Here is a 13,847-nt window from a genome sequence, read left to right on the forward strand (position 1 = left end):
ATGCAACTAAAAAAGTTTTTTTTTTTTAAATTCACTTCCCAACCATTCTCACCACAATAAGCTCTTATATTAGTATAAGGTCATGCTGCTGATCACAAATACAATGCTTTCATTCCTAGTGCACCTACAGGCATACACGCTTACACACAAATAATTCCATTGAAGGCAGACTACTATGACATTAAAAAAGGACACCAGAATTTGTGGGCATAATGGAAACTGCCTCGGTTTGGTGAATGTGATTTATTCAAGTAGGATTTGTTCTTGGATCAAGATCCCTTTGTTAATCCCAGAAAGCACAATTCGATCTAACCAATTATGACAACTGATTTCTTCACTATGTGCCTCTGAGTCTCCAGACCAGGGAAAATCCCCCCCAGATGGCTTACATACATGAAAGCTACAGTATTGTGCAGCTCTGCGTTTCAGCTCCTCAAAACTTTTAATTTGTTCAAATGTTAGCGAGCCAGTGAGTGCGCTTTACTTACGAAGGACACGAATCAACACTGTGACTGACCACATGCGTGTCGGAGCCTGGAAAAACCATCACGTGGTGACAATGTAACACAATTTTAGAAACACACAAAAGAGAAACACGTTTCAGTTCAGAAAAGCCTGAAACGTATTTCTCTTTTGTACGTGTCTCAATCAGAAGTGAAGTTCTAGCATTAAAGCCTGGCTAACCCCAAAAAAGTGAAGAGGAAGAAAACTACCTTCCAATTTTGAAGAATTGTGGTTTTTAGACATTGTAGAGAGACTGACTGTTTTTAACCACAGGGTTTGTTAAACTGCCTCCGTACTGTACACAACATCTCTGTATAATCTCTACGGGAAGATTAAAAATAAAAAACATGTTCAGGTTTGCTTCGGTGAAATATATTCATTGGTAGTTATTACCTTTAGTAGTTATTATTATGATAGATAATATATGCTGAGCCTCTTATATGTAAATTTCATCTAAAAATAGCACAATTTAGTTTAGATTAAAAAAAAAAGTCAAAACCCCATTCATTCTTAAAAACATTGTAACTACAACGCTTTCTTCATTCATTTAAATGAGGACTTTTTAATTCATAGTTATCTAACACTGCTAGCATTAGCCATCTATGCTTGTAAACTAATAAGTATGGTTGTTCAAGGATCCGTCCATTATGTACCGCTTATCCTACACAGGGTCACAGGGAGCCTGGAGCCTATCCCAAGGAACTCGTGGCACAAGGCGAGGGACACCCTGGACGGGGTGCCAACCCATCGCAGGGCACAATCACACACACAGTCACACGCTATGGATAATTTAGAAATGTTAATCAGCCTACAATGCATGTTTTTGGACTTGGAGAGAAAACCAGAGTATGCGGAAGAAACCTGTGAAGCACAGGGAGAACATGAAAATGCTGCGTGCACAGGGGGGACTCGAACCCCCAACCCCAGAGGTGCAAGGCAAACATGCTAACCTCTAAGTCAGCACGCCCCTCAATTGATCTGCTTCAAAATGTATAAACGGTGGTGAGTTACTGTAATTTTACATATGGATTAAATCACAAGACTGACAAACGTAAAAGCACTCTATAAAATAAAGAAGAGAAGTGTGTGTGTGCAGCAGTGGCTGAGCTGCATTACTGGAAGATTTAACACATGTCAGGCTTAGGAGGCATTCTTTCACAGTTAAGTCATCATTTTGTCATTATCAGCTCTCTGTGAGCTTTGTCTGTTATGGAGTTTTGTGTCTGTGTCTAAATGTAAAGAAACTGAGCTGTGACCTGGTGTCGCATGTACTCCCAGAAATACCCAACCCCCTGTAAATAAAAGACGTGTAGCATAACTCATTCCCTGTGTCTCCCTTGTTCCAGTGGATATAGTATGTCATGGCTGATTTATCAACATATGCATATGAATACGAAGAATATTAGTGTTAGGCAAAGCTGCAGGAATTGTTTAGGTTGGCTTTGGCATACAAAAATATTTACGCACGACTACGAATCCTCAAAGACCGGTTAAATACATTTACATTTTAAGTACTTATTTATTTATTTATTTATTTATTGCATTTATTGATGATGTTGGACATATTGTACAGTATACTCTATAATATTGTGTGTTGGTTGTACAGTGGATTTAAGGTGCACTATGGGTAACAACATACATGATTATTCCAGGTAATATGTGATAAGTACAACATTTATTTAGACAGGGTTTAGGTTGTAAATATGTATATATGTGCACAGATTGATCATGTCAGATGGCAGTAATAATAACAAAGGGACAATGATCTGGAAATGTCCAGAAATGTAAAAATAAATAAATAAATAAATAAATAAATAAATCACAATCAGTATCATGTCTTGTTTTAGGCTGTTGTACGATTTATTATTTATCACTTTCAATATGAGTAAATTTTCCCATTGGAGTTTTTTTTAAAATAGTGAACTTTATGTGCTTAATACTTTCACATACTTTTTATTGCCCAGATCATTCCACTGAACCGCTGCTTAGGAGTCCTGCTGTGCTTAAAAAGTGCTTCATGCTGATTCATGTAGTGGTTAGATAACACATTTGTGCGTGAGAGTGCTCTCCTGGAAACAGATCTGAGTGGTTTGAAGTTGTGTAGGCTGGTTGCTTGCACCTAGAGGCACAGAAACGAACAAAGATGCTTGAGAGGCGTTCTGTCTTGGATGACTAATACTTGCTGTACTTTAACAATGATTTCTATTTTTCTGTTTGATCTCAGAGCAAACAACAAGGGTCATCCATATGTGATGGCTGTGGGAGGATTTAGCACAGTTTGGAGATGTGGAACATATTTCCAAGATTCTCACGATGATGTTTAGTATGGGAAACTTTGAAGGTCTTATCGTTTGATTCGTAAGAGTTGTAAGAGTTATTTTAAAATGAAAATAAGACCCACAAAATCCACTTGACTGCTGGAGTATGAGCTGGTGGGAGTAGAAATGAGATGGAGGTTATAAGAAGCCACCAACATAAATTTTTTCCTCTCTATACTGTATATTTAATTCACCTTGTTACACTCCTAGAAAACTAAAGTACCAAAGTGTACCTTTCCTCGTCAACGGGTTTGTACTCTCAAACGCACATGTTTTAATACTTTTAGTATGCATACTGTGGAAAAGTAAATATGGTATATCTTTAAAATGTATTTAAAGTGCATAATTCAACCTTAATGATGGGTGGTTTTAGAATAAAGCTTTAAAGGCACTTAAGTTATATACTACATGTACCAAAAAAAGTACCATTCAGGATACAAGAGGGTACAGTTTAGTACCCAGGGTACTAAACATAGCAAACTAACTAGCGTTCAAAAGTGTTACTATGAAAAGACACACTATTAGCATCACACAAATATATATAAATAAAATTGCTTTCACTCTGCCCAGGTTTTACATTTTTCCTACATTCTTTTGAATGTTCATGGAATAAAATAAAATATCAGATGCCATGAGTGAACCTTCTGCCATCATTTACACATTTGAATGGCTGTGTAATCTGAAGCCATGCGATAACATGAAATTAAAAATGACCTTATATGGTTATGGGCATTGTTTCGACTCAGGACAGCTGTCATTTGCTGCGATTGTCAAGTATCTGTTTGACGCCGTACACAACATCGCTTCACTTTCACGCGTTAGCTGAGAGTAGGCTAATGGTTGAGAGGCAGGAATTTGGCTAATAGTTGCTGCAAGTCTTTTAGAATCGACCAATTGGTGTGCGAGAAGGCGGGACTTACAGAGAGGGGTTAAAGCGATGCAAACATGTGCACAAATGATGCAGTATAAGACCATAAGCACATCATAATGAAACTAAAGCCGACTCCCAAACGTTGTCTCACATTTAGAAACCCTGTCCGGACACTTTTTCAAGGTCTGAAAAAGAGGACATGTCCGGGAAAAAGAGGACGTATGGTCACCCTAATAAAAGCATTTCAGAGAACAATGTGTGTTAATTTCTACCAAATTAAGTTTGTGCAAAATGTATTTGCACATGCACCAGGAGGTTGCTCACGTGAGCCACGACTGGCAAGCGAGAACCGGAACTACAATCAAGCAGCTGTCTATGTTGTGTTACATCAAAAAATTAATTTCTTTGGTTTTCAATGAAAAAATTCTAATCCTGAACGTATTCCTCTTTTTTAACCTGTAATCTGATTACTTTGCTTTTTGACGCAACTGTAACGGATTACAGCTACCAGTTGTTTGTATCCTGACTACGTAACGCCGTTACATGTATTCCGTTACTCCCCAAGCCTGTTAGTACCTGACCTTATTTTTTGGAAATAGCTTCATATTTTCACTGCAAGTGCATCGTTGCAAGGGGAAATGTCTTGAATATAGGCAAATTCATCATTACAAGATTATTATAAAACAAATATAAACCTATTTCTAGACATTTTACTACAGTAATTTCAAGGTGGAACTTGAAATAAGTGATTATTACTAGCAAGAAGCAGAAATCTGCCAGTTAAAGTGTCTAGAAATTGGCTTAATCACCTTATATTTGTTATATAATCATTTCATATTGGATACATTTGCCCTTATTTAAGATATTTTTCACTTTTGCAGTATTTAGTCTTAAATCTTTGGTGCACTTTTCTGGCCACAAGCTTCAGGATCTTGAAGGTTGTAATCTGATTGGCTCTCTGCATTTCTGTCTCCATCAGACAACAGCAAAAACAACAACAGTTGAACATTGAAATCACACACACAAAAAGAACTGAGTTACAGAAATGTTGTGTTGCCTCTCACAAATCTCCACCGTAACCCGGTTCCTTTTGTGTGGTCTTCTAGCTTTAAGGCTGCTTTTGAGGCTGATAAGTTCTTTCTGCTCCTGATTTTAAGAAGCCCTTCAAACTTGAAGTAGACACCAGTGGTACTGGTGGCAGTGCAGTCTTGATTCAAAAAGATGCTCATGGCATAGATCATCCTGTTAGCTTCTTTTCTCATAAGTTTGACCGTCATCAGTTGAACTACAGCACTATTGAGAAGGAGGCCTTTGCCCTTTTGTTTGCCCTCCAGCATACCGAAGTTTATATTGGCTCTAGCTCTAACCCTGTTATTGTTTTTACAGACCAAAACCCCCTAGTGTTTTTACATCATATGTCAAACAGCAACCAATGGCTCATGCGGTGGTCCTTGATTGTGCAAACTTTTAACATAACCATACAGCATAAGAAAGGATCTGAAAATGTAGTGGCTGATTCAATAGCTCGTTGCCAATTTAGTGACATTTGTGAACCAGACGTTCACTCTTAAGGGCAGGGGTGTTACATTCTCAATCGTACTTCTGTTTGTACTATGTGCCATTCGTGTGTCTTTGTCGGGGGTGGGATGGGTGTCTTTTGTCTCCTCCTCCTCCTTTAGGCCCCGTCCACTGCAAGGTGCCTTTTTCCGGCTTGCTATTGGACGATCACAACTCGTGATCTGCCCCTTCCTCGTGCTTTGGGATTGGTTGACTGTACATTTCCAGAAGTGTACTTAAGCCTAGTCAGTCTCCATCCCCGGGCAGATCATAGCCTTTGCTTTGTATCGCTGATATTTCTTTACGTGTGTTGATTCATCTTGTGTATGAACTTCAGCTTCTTCTTGACTTTGTTTGTGCTCTGCTCCTTATATATATATATATATATATATATATATATATATATATATATATATATATATATATATATACATACATACATACATATATATATATATATATATACATACATACATATATATAGGGTGACACGATGGTTCCTTGCATTACAAGATTTCTCTTTCCAGGTCCAGCACTGGGCTGGAGTCCAACACAGGAACGCAGACAGTGTCTCACGAAGGGATGAACTTTGGGCCCGACATACAGCGGCAGTAGACTCGGAGCTGGGGGGGGGGTTGTGTTTTTTGCAGAGAAGCTCGAATGTGACCGAAGGCTCTGCCCCTTGGCTGTCTCCACGATGAGGCTGAAGGACCGAACCCGACTCCAGGCACTCGGAAAACCTCCAGTGCGGCACTTACCGCTCACGGACGACCCTGGCACTCGAGCACTTTCTTCCTAGGGACCACTCCAGCATGTACACGCTTTCACACTCAGTAAATAAATTCACTTTGTTTACCACTTAAACGGCCTCGTGTCTGTCTGTGCTCTGCCCACTGCTGGCTAAACTCGCTACACTGGTACACTGGTGGAGGGTGCAGGCATTGAGCACAGACACACCCACTTAAAAAATAAATATATAAATACATTTTAAAAACCCCAGAAGAAACCCACACTGGAAAAAAAAAAACAACAGAAGAAACCCACACTGAAAAAAAAACCCCCACATGTGTGTGTGTGTGTGTTTATGGATATAGTTAACATGGACCCCATGCTACAGCATCTCATAGAGACTAGCCTCCAACAGCAGACCACAACACAGCAGCTCACCCAAAGCCTGCAAGTCACTACCCAGGAACTACTGGCCCTGAAAACGGCCCCACCTCTCCGGGACCCTGGCCGAGAAGTCTGGCACCTTCTCCCCTGCCTGACCCCAGAAGACGACATCAAGACCTAACTCAAGGCCTTCAAACAGGTCACCCACCGAGAAGGCTGGGGCATGGAAGCCTGGCCACGCATCCTTGGTCCTTTGCTCTACAGACTATGGAGAGGTAAAGAAGGAGATCCTGGCATGGTGTGGCTGAACTTCCCACCAGGCAGCGGCAGAGTTCCACCAGTGGAGCTACCAGCCGGGGGCCAAGCCCTGTGGACAGATGGACACCCTCCTGTGCCTCACCAAACGGTGGCTCCACCCTGACCAGTGCACCGCCACCCAGGTGGCAGAAAAAGTAGCCATGGATCGGTTCCTGAGAGCTCTGCCACCCCAGCATGCCTAGCCATGGGAATACAAATGGCCAGTACCCCCAAGGAGCTGCTAACTGCCCTAGGACTCGCCCTGCCCCTCATGGAGTTTGGCAGGGATGGGCAGCGACCCAATAGCCCGCCCGGAAGGGGGCGCTACATCGGCCCGACCACCAGCGCGCTGCCGAAGGAAAAGAGGTCATCCGAAACCAGCCCAGCGAAGGAAGGAGGCCACAGCCCGGCCGGCCTACATGGGCCAAAGGTGAGCCACACACACCCCCTAACCCATTCTCGTCTGTATTTCAAAAGTTGAACCAGCAGGGGAACTTCGGCCAGGAGCAGAAAGAGGACAACCGCCTGAAGCATTGCTGGGCCCAGGTGCATCAGATTGAGGGGGTCGACCAAAACCCAGAACACAGGCTCCCTGCCTCCTACTTTTTAGTCAGGGGAGGCCTGCTATACGACTGGACCCAGCGCAGAGGAGAAAATGTGGACCTCCTGGTAGTCGAAAACGCTGATGCACCTGGCCCATTCCCATCCGCTCGGGGGCCACCTGGGGGCCTGAAACACCGGGGAAAAACTGCTTTATCTGGCCGAAGGTGGATGCAGAGGTCCGGGACTCCTGTAGACGGTGCCCTCAGTGTCCGCGTACCGCCCCCAGGAAGCCCCCGCCTGTGCCCTTGATCCCTCTTCCCATCATAAGCGTCCTCTTCGAAAGGATTGGCATGGACCTCATAGGGCTGCTCCCCAAGTCCGCCTGGGGCCACGAGTACATACTCGTCATCCTGAACTACGCCACCCGGTACCCCGAGGCGGTGCCACTACGCAAAGCCACTTCCCACAACATCGCCAGAGAACTGGTACTCCTGTTCAGTCGTGTGGGGATCCCAAAGGACATTCTGACTGACCAAGGTACGCCTTTTGTGTCCAAACAAATGTCTGATCTGTGTCGGCTGTTGCAGGTGAAACACCTCAAGACATCTGTTTACCACCCGCAAACTGATGGACTTGTTGAAAGATTCAACCAGACGCTAAAGCAGATGTTACACCGGGTGGTAGGCGAGGAAGGAAGAAACTGGGACCTCCTCCTTCCCTACGTGCTCTTCGCCATTCGGGAGTGTCCCCAAGCGTCCACAGGCTTCACCCCCTTCGAGCTCCTCTTCGGACGGCGACCTCGAGGACTGCTGGATGTGGCCCGTGAAGCGTGGGAGGAACAACCATTCCCATTCCGCTCGGTCATTGACTACGTGCAGGAGATGCAGGAGAAGATTGACCGGGTAACCCCAATCATTCAGGAGCATATGTGAGCTGCCCAGGAAGAACAGAAAAGGGTGTACAACAGTCCAACGCAGGCTCGGGAGTTCCAACCTGGCGATCGGGTACTCCTACTAGTGCCCATTAGCTCCTACAAGTTCCTGGCCCGGTGCCAGGGCCCGTACACAGTCCTCGAGCGGAAAGGCACCATGAACTACCGCCTGCAGCAGCCCAGTAAGCGAGCAGAGGCAAAGCTCTACCGCGTGAATCTGCTGAAGAAGTGGATAGAACCAGCACCGGTAGCGTCGGCGTTCACGGCCCTAGGCACAGATCACGGCAAGGGTACCTTGATAGAATTGGGGGAAGATCTTACCCCCACACAAAGACAGGAGCTAACAGAGTTAGTGGACCAATTCACTGATGTGTTTTCTACCTCCCCAGGGATGACGTAGCTAGTCCACCACAAGATCAAGACCCGTCCGGGAGTAGTGGTAACACAGCAGCCCTACCATGTCCCAGAGGCCCGTTGCAAGGCTACCGAGGAGGAGGTTGGCCGAATGCTGCGGGACCACATCATAGAGGAGTCCAACAGCCCCTGGTCCAGCCCCATCGTCGTCGTGCCGAAGCCGGATGGAAGTAGGCGGCTTTGCAAGACTTCTGGAAGCTGAACCAGGTCTCCAAGTTCGATAGCTATCCCCTCCCCTGAGTAGACAACCTCGTGGAGTGACTGGGGAAGGCCCGGTTCATATCTACTCTGGACCTAAAGAAAGGCTACTGGCAAGTGGCGCTGGCACCAGACATGAGACCGAAGACTGCCTTCATCACGGCCACTGGTTGCTGGCAGTACCGGGTTCTCCCCTTCGGGCTACACGGAGCGCCCGCAACATTCCAGCGGCTGATGGACATTGTCCTGCGACCCCATCGTATGTTCGCGGCCGCCTACCTGGACGATGTGGTCATCCACTCCTCCACTTGGTCAGACCACCTATACCACCTGGGGTAGATTCTGAAGGAACTCCAGAAGGGCGGGCTGACAACCAACCCCAAGGAATGCCACCTAGGGCTGACCAAGGCACAGTACCTGGGCTACCGTATTGGCTGGGGTTTGCTGAAGCCATAGGCAAAGAAAGTCAAGGCAGTGAAGGACTATCCCCGGCCCACGTGAAAGAAAGAGGTACGTGCCTTCTTGGGGTTGGCGGGGTATTACCGCAGGTTTGTGCCTAACCTCTCCTCTGTAGCTTCCCCCCTCTCAGACCTTACGAAGGAGCGCCAGCCGGACCAGGTGAAATGGTCTGTGGAGGCGGACCAGGCATTCCAAGCCCTAAAGGAGGCTCTCACCAGAGCCCCAGTGCTGCGGAACCCGGACTTCACCCTCCACTTCTCCGTGCACACCGACGCATCCGAGACCGGGCTGGGTGCTGTCCTCTCGCAGACCTTGAATGGAGAAGAACACCCGGTCCTCTACATCAGCAGGAAGCTATCACCCGCTGAGAGGAGATATGCTGCCGTGGAAAGAGAGGCACTAGCGATAAAATGGGCCATCAAGGAGCTCCGTTACTACCTGGCCGGTCAGCACTTCACGCTCGTGACAGACCATGCTCCATTGCAGTGGATGGTTAAAGCCTAGGACACCAACGCCAGAGTAAGGAGATGGTTCCTTGCATTACAAAATTTCTCTTTCCAGGTCCAGCACCGGGCTGGAGCCCAACACAGGAACGCAGATGGCCTCTCACGAAGGGATGCACTTTGGGCCTGACGTACAGCGGCAGTAGGCTTGGAGCTGGGTGGGGGGCGGTGTACTGTGGCAACAGACTGGCTGCTGTCACACAAAAAGGAAAGAGCGCTCCTCCCGCGACTGCCGCTGGGGTGCTGAAGAGACAGCTCTGCTTCAGCACCCCCAATATTTTGGACAGCCGGTGAGCATGTGGCAGTGGTGCGGAGCCACCGAAATACACACGGGTGGTGGCCGATAAGCAGCGCGTCCGCTGTCCACCATCCAGCAGACGGAGGGAGAGTATAAAAGGGCGATCCTCCGCTAGCAAAGGGAGAGAGGACTCTCCCGATGTGCTAACTAATGTCATGTTTGTTGTGTGTTTTTTGCAGAGAAGCTCGAATGCGACCGAAGGCTCCGCCCCTAGGCTGTCTCCACGATGAGGCTGAAGGACCGAACTCGACTCCAGGCACTCGGAAAACCTCCAGTGCGGCATTTACCACCCACGGTGTGTATATACATATACATATATACACACACACACACACACATATATACATATATACACACACACACACACACATACATATATATAATATATTAATATATATAATATATATATACACACACATAGATATACAAACACATCTACATACATAATTTACAAGAAATATACATATATATGTACACACACGTGTGTGTATGCATATAATATATAATATATATATATATATATATATATATATATATATATATATATATATATATATATTTCTTGTAAATTACACACACTAATAGTCACCATTTGTAAATAGAACACTGTTAATCATGGTTAGTAGTAAGTCAGCTCCATTTATGTTCATTCGTTTTCTTTTGGTTTTGGGTTAGCTAGGGAGTGAAGGGAGGTAGTATATATTCGTTTTCTTTTTTGTATAGTTAGAGGGAAATTTTGTTTATTATTTTGGCCTGGTCGGCTTCTGAAGTTTAAACCACTGAAAAAATAAACACAAAGCAAACGCAATCCTGGTCTCGCCAGCCCGTTATTTCATTGTATGTTGCGGCCGGACCTAGACCGGGTCGTAACACACACAGTGAGCTTTTTAGGCTAAGATACAGTTACTGGCTTAATAAAAAGAGAATAATGAAATCCCATCTTTCAAACTTATTCCAGAGATTTGTTTAAAGAACATTTGATAGCATTGCGTATTTGGCGTTAGCAACAGGGAAAATGTCTGTGATTGGTCATCTGCCATGTCTTTCAAATGGCTTCTTTCTGCAAAATTAGGTGCTGCTTTGGCATATTTATGGATGAAATGTACCAGACTCTACCAGACTCTAGCAGCTATTAGAAGCCTGGATTGTAAAACTAATGCAGTTCAAGCATGAAGCCATAACCACTTCAACCCCTTCGAGAGCAGCGATAAGTTGAAGAATTACTCTATTACACCAATAAACCAATCATCCCCAGGTTTATCATTTTCTTGTTTTGTAGTTCTCGAAGTATCATGTTTTGCCACTTTAATGGTAAGCTCACTACATATATTTTGGTTTAGAACTGCAAGGCCAGCCAAAAGATTCCCTCTGGAAACATTACAGAGAACTGTGAAACATTCAGGAAAAAAAAAACAAAAACCTTCCAGTTCTCTGTGTGTGGAAGATGAACGGGCCAAGCACAAAAAGGAAAGCGAATATTAGTTTCCATTTAACAGTCTTAGGATAATTTGCAAGGAGATATTTGTATGAAGACTGCATAAAAATAACCATTTAAAAAAAATCTTTTCTTTTTTTTTTTTTTTTAAAAAAAGGCCATATTTATTCAGCATCTGTTGCTTTGGATCTCACACAGAGTTTAGGACCAGGGGGAATTTGGCACAAAATGAGGCTAAACAGAGGACTTGCGTGTCCATAAGAAATTATTGTGCCTGAGGAAACACTGGCACATGGTGTGAGCACTTCACATTTGAATTAGAACCAAACCCTCATGCGACACGCCAAATACTACATATTTGAATGTTAACTCAGGCAGATTGATTGCTAATGTACAGAGCAAATGATCAGAATCAGAAGCTGAGCAGGAACAGAGGAGAAAAGTTTTCTTGGACGAGCACACATTGTGGGCCGAGATTCACCACAGAGAATGTTTTTATTGTCCAGGACTGGCCTCAATATTGTGCTCCAAAAAAAAGAATCCATTAATGTTAAGTTGTGTGTTTACTGAAATGAATAGCTTTAATGCTGGAGAGACTTCCAGACACCACTTATTTCACAATCAAGGAGCACAGTCACCCACAAACCCCCCTCCCACCCACCCCCAACGGCCCTCCTTACCCCCCACCCACCCACTCCCCAAAGCTCCACACCAGGAGTCTGAAAATTAACACACAGTGAAATGTGTAAGTGCACGGCATTAAACAAACTGCTGCTCGGGCTTTTTATAAAGAAATATATTTTGTGCGTTATTTCTCAGCACATATCCAAAGGCGAATATGCGTCACTGCCAAAGCTTCTGAAAATAATAGTAATTATACATCGTACTTATATATAATTTTCAGTAAAATAAGATGCTTTACGGTTATTTTAACATGCCGTACAAGACATTCAGCATTTCAGAGAAGATAAAGTTTAACGTCAGAAGGTAAGGTTAAAAGAGTTGAGAGGTCTGAGTGGAATGTCGAAGAGCTGAGTGTGGAAGACTGATTCGCTTTAAGTTGCAGGGGGTTGCAGAGAGTCGAGTAGTTGCTCATAGCTGTGAAGTCTAAATGGAGGAATAATGAACAAGCCAGCAGTGGAGAAGGGTAGGAAAGAAGAAGATCAGACAAAAGGAAAGCGCGAGATTATTAAAGATTTTGTACGTTTGATGCCGAGCTTAAGCATCGATGAAGAGATGAGCAGCGGATTTTTAGACAGTTTGGACTTTTATGGAGAGATACTGTATATAACTTACATACATTTTCTCCACATTATGCTGATTTGCCCACATTTAAAATGATAAGTTGGAGATCAGAAGCATCTACCATGAGCCTGGCCAGGATAAAGCACTGAAGTGCTGAGGGTCAGAGTTTGAATACTGATGATGTGATGTGACAGCCGTCCATGGCCTGGAATCCAAGATAGCAAAAACCGGAAATGCTTTCTGGGAGGGACGGATGGTATACTCTCTCTGTGCTGTCAATCAGAGCAACACTAGCCAATCGTGGGGCTCTGTGAGCTCATGTACTGTGTGTTGAAGAGGGCAAATAGTGCTTTCTAATGAGCGTTTCACGTTGGACTTCTGACCAGAAGGATACGAGTTCAAATCCCAGTGCAGCCACTGCTGGGCCCTTGAGCCAGGCCCTCAACCTCTCAAAATCTATAAATGAGATGAACGATAATGGCGTCTGCCAAACGACATCAATGTACATGTAAACATGCGAAATTTCCATTGACTTCCATTCAATGGAAAGTCTGGAGACTTCTTCATGTGAAGAAGTTTTGTATAAAGTTCCAAGTTCAAGTTTGGTGACCTGTGAATTCGTATCACGTGAAGACATGTGACCAATAGAAGATCGACACGCTTCAGAAAATCCAAGATGGGGGCCGCACCGATTACAGCGCTGTCACAACATTCTGTTTTATTTATATTTAAAAGAATATAAAATCAAAACATCAAAAGAGAAGTTGCCTGGATTGCAGTGTCGCTGCATACAGGAACAGGTGGTATATTTTAACATTGGCGTGTGATGTCATATCCGGGTTGACGCCCATATTCGCAGCTGTCTTCGAAGAAACTTCGCATGCTGAAAGTCATGTGACCGCCGCTTTAGCCTTGACCCTACCTCATTCGTCACATGATAGGGGAGAGCTGGCTGGTTGGGATTTGTCAAATGACCAAATTGAAGAGAAATTGGGAAAAATTTTTTATAAAAGGTCAAATTCATGCAATTGTTCCCTCACCCCAAATGTAATCAATCAGCCAGGATATGTTCATGTCCTCTGAGGTTTACTTCTTTAGTTTTGATTTCAACATTATTAACCCACGTAATTGATGATCACTTCCCAAATTATCATCGGGATC

Source organism: Ictalurus furcatus, chromosome 6 (assembly GCF_023375685.1).
Source record: "Ictalurus furcatus strain D&B chromosome 6, Billie_1.0, whole genome shotgun sequence".
Taxonomy (NCBI): Eukaryota; Metazoa; Chordata; class Actinopteri; order Siluriformes; family Ictaluridae; genus Ictalurus; species Ictalurus furcatus.